At 46.2% G+C, this 7,213-nt stretch overlaps 1 long non-coding RNA gene across 1 annotated transcript; it reads left to right on the forward strand.

Moving 5' to 3' along the window:
- The first annotated feature begins 3,870 nt into the window (after positions 1–3,870).
- Positions 3,871–6,842, forward strand: LOC138513125 (uncharacterized). Its single transcript, XR_011281719.1, has 3 exons — positions 3,871–3,936; positions 4,017–4,108; positions 6,252–6,842. It is a non-coding gene; the product is annotated as an uncharacterized lncRNA (long non-coding RNA).
- Positions 6,843–7,213: the final 371 nt, after the last annotated feature.

Here is a 7,213-nt window from a genome sequence, read left to right on the forward strand (position 1 = left end):
GAAAGAAGTGCCTTGAGGCAGGGACTTGCACAGAATCCTCTGCACAACAATGAAAACAACTAAAAGTCGGTGGACGCCATCTTTGTGACCACTCATAGGGCCTCATTACGGCTTTGGCGGTGGCCATGCCGCTATTGGCGGCATGGCTGCCTCCAAAACCGGGTGCGGGTTCCCTGAATGGGGACTTACCGGGCCATTCCGAGTTTGGAGGGCTCAATGGGAATGGGTGCAGGGAGCTAACAACAGGCCGATTACGACCGGCCCGTTCTTAGCTCCCTGGTCCCCTCGCGTAATCAGGCGGAATGGGTTTAACAGGTCCGCGTCCATTTGCGGCACCCGGTACCCCATTCCGCCAGGGTCGTAATGAGGCCCATAATCTGCATCTCTGTACCATGCGTACTTGGCACTGTCAGGGGTAGCTCTGTGCCCACTGCCTTGGTGATGACTTCATGTCGATACCGACTATTGGTTGTACCTATCCCGCGCCACCATTCAGCTGCCACTGACGTCACATCTAATTAAGCAATGTCATTGAAAACCAACACCCGATCTCACTAAAAGAGGAAACAACCCTGTGAATTCCCCTTAACCAAAGCTAAAAAAGCTCTATTTTTCATGAGTCGCAAAACAAAAACCTTTCAAATTTCAGTAGGGTGCCCAGAGCTTTTGAAATCGCTAACAATGCAACATGGTTTTAATGATAAAAGACACAAGTCAAACGGATATACATAGGACCTAATTACCAGAATGTTCAACCACAGATTGTTGCTAAAATTGGAATAAATAAATAAATACATTGAATGAAACAAGCATCAGTCTGACGAGGCGCTGGCAAATCTAGCCCACCTGTGTTTTGGACAGATGTTTCCTCTGCGAGCCCCTGTCTAGAACCGTACCTGAAATCTTTGGCCAGACCATTGGAGAGACGGCTTTTCACTCTTGCCAGAGCTTATAAACCACCTCGGGTATAACCAGAAAAGGTGGCGCTGTGCTGCAGAGTCAGACAGTCAAATCTGCCCAGGGTGTCTTCTGCATGTCCAGGTTGCAAACTATTGAGAAGTCAATGTGTAGAGCCCCGCATGCGGCGATAAGGGCGCCTAGAAGACGGCACAGCTCCAGTTACCCCTGTGCAAGGAGGCCTTGGGAAGAGGAGAGTGATGGCCGCTTTTCCGGCAGCAGCTTGGATACTTCGGGAAACGCCTGCAAGATCCTCCTGGGGAAATTGCATGACTATTGAAGATCCCGGGCAGGCTGGTGTCTGGGGCAGGTTTTTCCCCTTTCCTAAACATTTCCAGGGCTGCCAGGCACGGTCAGCACGCCAGGTACCCCCTCTCCCTTATTTGATCTAACTCAGTAGGTTTGTCTGTTGCTACCTGTGGGTTTCTATGGATTTTCATCATTAATTGTAATCCCGAATTTTTAATCCTGTTTTAATTGTTATGTTGTATTTGGCTCTATCACGAAAGACTCGTGCAGCCGAAAGTGTAAATAAATGAATCAAATCAAAAACAGATCAAACCATTGACTTATATTCCCGATTTAGAGCCTATTTGTCCCGGGAGGATAGCTCAGTGGCAACGTGCTCGCCTGAAGCAACACTGGTTCGATCCCCCTGGGTATTTAAGCGCCTTATAAATACGCAACTAAGACAAAAAAATAAATAAATAACGCAACTCAAAACAAAACTAACAATTCCTGGGCTGTGTGAGCGCTTTAAAAATGCTAAAATAAATACATAAATATTGGAACGGGCGTGCCATTTCATAGCCTGGCTTTGTGTTCTGCACATCCAGACAACCATTGTCTGGTTCCCTGCTGAGGAAGTAAACACCTGCTGTGCCAGGTCCAAGGCCTGTCAATAAAGTCCCTTGTTCTAGAGTTCGAATTTGCCGTTTCGGATTTCTCGCTGCTCTTTAAAGCAGTTTCAAGGCCCTGCCACACTTGTCACACTTGATCAGACTAATACATAGGCGTAGGGAGATCTCTGCAGCTTTCGTTCTATTTTTTCTAAGTCATCTGAATCCTGTTTTATTCGTGCTTTTATTTGGTGGAGAGGATAGTGAGAGCTTCGAACAGAAGTGCTTTACAAGAGACCATAGAGTCGTGAGAGAAGTCCTGTTTCTAGGTGCGTTCCAAGTGAGAGAGTGAAAATGTGGATGAGAGAAACACCGGCAGTTATAGTCTGTGGGCATATTTAAGAGGCATGATGCAGGCTGACTTAGTGGGTGAGGTGGTTAATAAAGCAATATGCCTCGAGCGGCGGGGGCATTACCGACTCAGGTAATGCCCTGTGGCCATAGTTAACGAAGGCCTTGCGGCATTACCTGAGTCAGTAATGCCCCCGCCGCGAGGGGCATATAGATATTAGTACCCCGGCCCCCAAAAACTGCGTGACCGCGGCACTAAAAGCTTTTTTTTCTTGTCCCAAAATGCTGCGGCTTCTCGGAAGAAAAAAAATAAATAACGACAAAGAAAATGGCCGCCGGGAAAGGGAAAACCGAAGCGTTTCCAGCGCGTCTGCTCCCAAAAAAAAAGAAGGTAAGTGCGGAAGGCAGGGCGGAAGGGGGGGGGAGGTGGAAAAACAAAAATAAAAAAAGTTTACCTGGGTCCCGGCGGGGGACGATGGAAACCCCCAGCCGTGTGGAGGCTCCGCTCCGAGTCTACACACGACAGGAGGCTGACATCATCCCCCACTGGGGACCAAGGGATAGAATGTAAGTGGGGTTTGGAGAGCAGGGAGGTAGGAGGAGGGAGGAAAGGGGAGGGGGAAAAAAGCCTTACCTCAGTCCCCGGCGGGGGGCGAAGGTAGCCTCTCAGCCGTGGGGATGCTCGGAGCGGGGATGGCCCCGCTTCAAGCATCCTCATTGGCTGAGAGGCTGCCACGCCTCCCCGCTGGGGACAAAGGAAAGGCCATGGAATCCCGACAGAGGGATTCCCGGCCTGGTAATGACTCAGCGAAGGCCAATCAGAAAGGCTCTTTCATTCTGATTGTGCCCTCGCCGGGTACTAATATACAATACATAGAGGATGGACAGTGTCTAGTACATAACTATAGTGGCTTCTGCATCAATATTTCATATTGATTGAAACAGAACTGGTTACAATTTGCCTAATTTAGTTACGGGGTGCAGAAGACACTATTGGTTTAAATTGAAAGTTTCAAATGGAAAAGGAGAAAGTTGACAGTCTTTAGGTCAAATTTGTTGCAATGGCTGTCAGCCCCTATTCACATCATTTCAATTAAGGAGTGTAATAATAATGTTTCACTTTATTCTAGAAATTGTGCATTTCTATAATGTACAATAATGTTATGTTAGTGAAGTGCATGAATTGCAATCACTATGTGTACTAACAGGCACGTGGGCACCACAACACTCACAACAGTTGAGAACATGATGTTTACATATCAACTAGTCCCCACATGGCACCATGTCAATTAAGATATGTTATGTGCCAGATGCGTCTAGCTATGTACATGCGAAATATGCAATCAAGTCTGAGTGTCTGTAACACTTGCACTACTGCAAAATAGCACCGTGCGATCCTGCAGCTGTGAAATCCACACTGTAGTGCTGTTCGCACTACATTTCCCGGCGATCGTGCTTCTGTGTGACTAGGCATTCCGCGCGCATCAGAACGATCCATCAGGCGCGATACATGACTGTACTAGTAGCACCACATTGACATGCACTGAACATGCACTCCGCAACTAGGGATCTGTAACTCAGACACTCTGTCATGTCCGATATCTATATGTGTGCGTATCTCCGCACTAAATGTCCCAGCAATCCCATGTGACGTGACCACAGCACGTTGGCACGCACGCAGATACACATTTCGGTTGCTTGGCAACGACTAAACTTTGCGCATCGCGGCTGGAATTCTCCATATCGCGTCTGGCGGGACATTGAGATGTATGCAAATATCAGAGAGTTAGTAAGTATTAAGTAAAATTAAGGGATCTTTCCATAAGAATGTGTTATACTGAGGGAGTAACACACGTATTTCTCCATTAGATGTGTACATGCACGATCGACTTCGCACACGCGGGGCGAACGATTGGAACCCGCAAAATGATCTAATCCACTATCCGGCGAGCATAAAATAGGTGAGCATAAGTTATTTTAATTAACTGCCCAGGCTAACCAACACATAACACAATAGACAATACGATGTCCTTTTAATGGCATTAGCACTCAGTCACCTATATTTCAGGGGATTACAGAGCCTTTGGTGAAAAAATGAAATTTAGTGCACGCTTTTGGTAAACATCCGGCAACTTTGCAGAAGTCAGTACTAGGTGAACCAGACTTAATTATCTAGAAATAGAATGAGCAACACTGAAATAGAGGCGCATAGTAATTTAGTTCTATATTCTACAGGTGTTAGATCGCCCCATTCATCACCACATTCAAGCTCTTGTGCCTATTAGTTCATACTGGTAAATAATGAGAAGTTGGAGAACAGAACTATTCACATAAAGGAAAGAAGAAATGAATACTTAACTTTTAATGACTGACAGTGAAAGATTTTGCTCCTGAAGACGAAACGTGTTAAACTTTACATTTGAACTTATGATTTAATTGTTATGTATTAAGATTTAAATAAATTAAGTGACATTGATGTGTTTAAAACTAAGAGATATTAATGTGCTGCTGAGTCACAAGATATCCAAACCAAAATATTGAAGAAACGCGGTTTAACCAAAACTGATCTAAACTTTGACTGGACTTTTTCCAGTACATATAGGAGTGCAGGGGACGGGAGTTCCCATGAATCGTGGGTATTCCATTGTTTGCATCATTATATTGAGTTTCGATACTAGAGTCATCCTTTTCTCCCCCGCACCCTTGACTTTGGCCAATTACAAGTGAGCCTTAGGAGCTCGAAATGATTTAACTCTTATCATAAACATTCATTTAAATATGCTGTGCTTGATCTCATTGGCGATTTAACCCCTTCTCAGTTATTAGATTTATGCTTTGGGGCAGGGGAGTTGCTAGGTCTGGAAAAGACCCGGGGCTAAGCTGATGTCGGTACTGTTGGGACTGGGGGCTAGCTAGTCTTTTGGCTGTAGCTCCTGAGATTCTATCTGGGGCTACAACCAAAAGACCAGGGGCTATAGCCCCCTTAGCCCCCCCCCTAGCAACGCCCCTGCTTTGGGGAGCAGCGGTTACCTGAACCTCTGGCAGTGCTTTACTTGCCAGTGATACGCCATTCCTACATCTTTCCAGCCTCCTACAGTGCCCCACAGTGGGTTAATGCCAGAGGTCTATGGGTAAGGTAAGGTTTTAATGAACCACAAACAAATAAAAATAATAAAAAACACATGCTATAGTGTTGGTGCGCATGGCTCAGGCGTGCAGGCGTGCTGTTACTGCAGGCTTACCGCACGCTGGGCCTTTACAGAAGCAGACCCCACACATGGGATGAACACCTCTGCTTCTTTGATAAGATCTGACCTGTGGAGGGGCACTCTGTAAGCGCTTTGGCGTAAAGCGCTATATAAACATTGACTAAATACAAATATTGCAAGGGACAGATTCGCTATTTGTTCTTATTGCTTTAAGCAGTGTGTCTATTGACACTGTGTACTTAAAGTCCAAAGTTCATTGGCTGAAAGTTCATGCATGGTGGAATTCAGAGTGTGTGTCTGTGTGTGTGCGAGCGAGCATGGGTGTGCATGTGTCTGTGTGTGTCTGTGTGCAAGTGAGCGTGCCTGTGTCTGTCTATAAGTGTGCCTGTGTGTGTGTGAGAGCGAGCATGGGTGTGCATGTGTCTGTGTGTGTCTGTGTGCAAGTGAGCGTGCCTGTGTCTGTCTATAAGTGTGCCTGTGTCTGTAAGAGCGAGCATGGGTGTGCATGTGTCTGTGTGTGTCTGTGTACAAGTGAGCGTGCGTGTGTCTGTCTATAAGTGTGCCTGTGTATGTGAGAGCGAGCATGGGTGTGCATGTGTCTGTGTGTGTCTGTGTGCAAGTGAGCGTGCGTGTGTCTGTCTATAAGTGTGCCTGTGTGTGTGAGAGCGAGCATGGGTGTGCATGTGTCTGTGTGCAAGTGAGCGTGCGTGTCTCTGTCTATGAGTGTGTCTGTCTGTTTGTGTGTGTGGTCCAGTTAGGCCTCCATGAGGTAGCAAGCACCACCTCAGCAGTGCCTTTAAGCACACTGCATGATGCTCGGGTTCGTAGTCAATGTTGCCATACCTGCATGCTGGGTTTGGGGGTGTACCAACGCTTCTCTTTCCTTCTTCATCAGACGATATAAACTCCCCTTTCAAGATGCCAGCCTCCCACTCATCCAGTGCAGCCAGCGGCCTGCAGCATGCTCCAGCGGTGGGATCATTTAGTGGGGGAAAGCCCGCGGTGAGCACAATCCCGCAACATAGTTCTGGATCTACAAGAAACTTCTGAGACCCAAAATCCACGGACTCAACAGTCATGGGTCCGGAGGCAAGCTTGGCAGCGAGGAGCGTTGCCATGCGATTTCATCTTCTCACCAGCTGCCATCTATATTATCTGCTCATGAAGGCATATATCTTTCCATCAGAAATTCATGAACTCTATATAACTGTGTTTCACATTCTCTTCCGATGGTAAACTATGCCCTGGTGACAATGGGGAGTAGCTGAAAGCGTAGACTTGCCAAATTCTGTACTTCTTGTTGCACTTATGTAATATATGAAATGATAATTTGCCTCCTTGTTTTTAATGCATCACTGTGTAATTAAGTAATCTTTCCTTTTATCATATCTTTGTACTTTTATGGTATTTATTCTGAAATAAAGATACAATGATGATGATATTATATACTAGCTTTGTGCCATGTGACAGCCCCCTTGAAACAACTGGAAATACCTAACAACAAAACAATTTGCTAAATATGGGTGAACTGTAAAAATGGGCTTTCCACTGACATCTAACGATGCAAAATAAAATAAGAAAATTGGACGGCGGGTAGTTTATTAATTAATCTTAACCTCCGGCCTTCAACAGGGCAACCTTCCAAAGCATTGTTTTTTTTAGCCCATCTGCTTCCTTGGAGAAGGGGTCCAGCCATATACAATCAGTCTTGTTCCAGCCACCAATAGGAGCAGTCCAGCCGAAACGGTTAGGCCCTTCCCCTCTGCATGGAAACACAAGCAACCCCAGACATGTTTCGGCCATGTTGGGCCTCAGCAGTGAGGTTCTTCTCGGATCCTCATAGCCGCAGCTGGTGGA

This window comes from Ambystoma mexicanum, chromosome 12 (genome assembly GCF_040938575.1).
Source record: "Ambystoma mexicanum isolate Mex_15411 chromosome 12, UKY_AmexF1_1, whole genome shotgun sequence".
In the NCBI taxonomy this organism is placed as follows: domain Eukaryota; kingdom Metazoa; phylum Chordata; class Amphibia; order Caudata; family Ambystomatidae; genus Ambystoma; species Ambystoma mexicanum.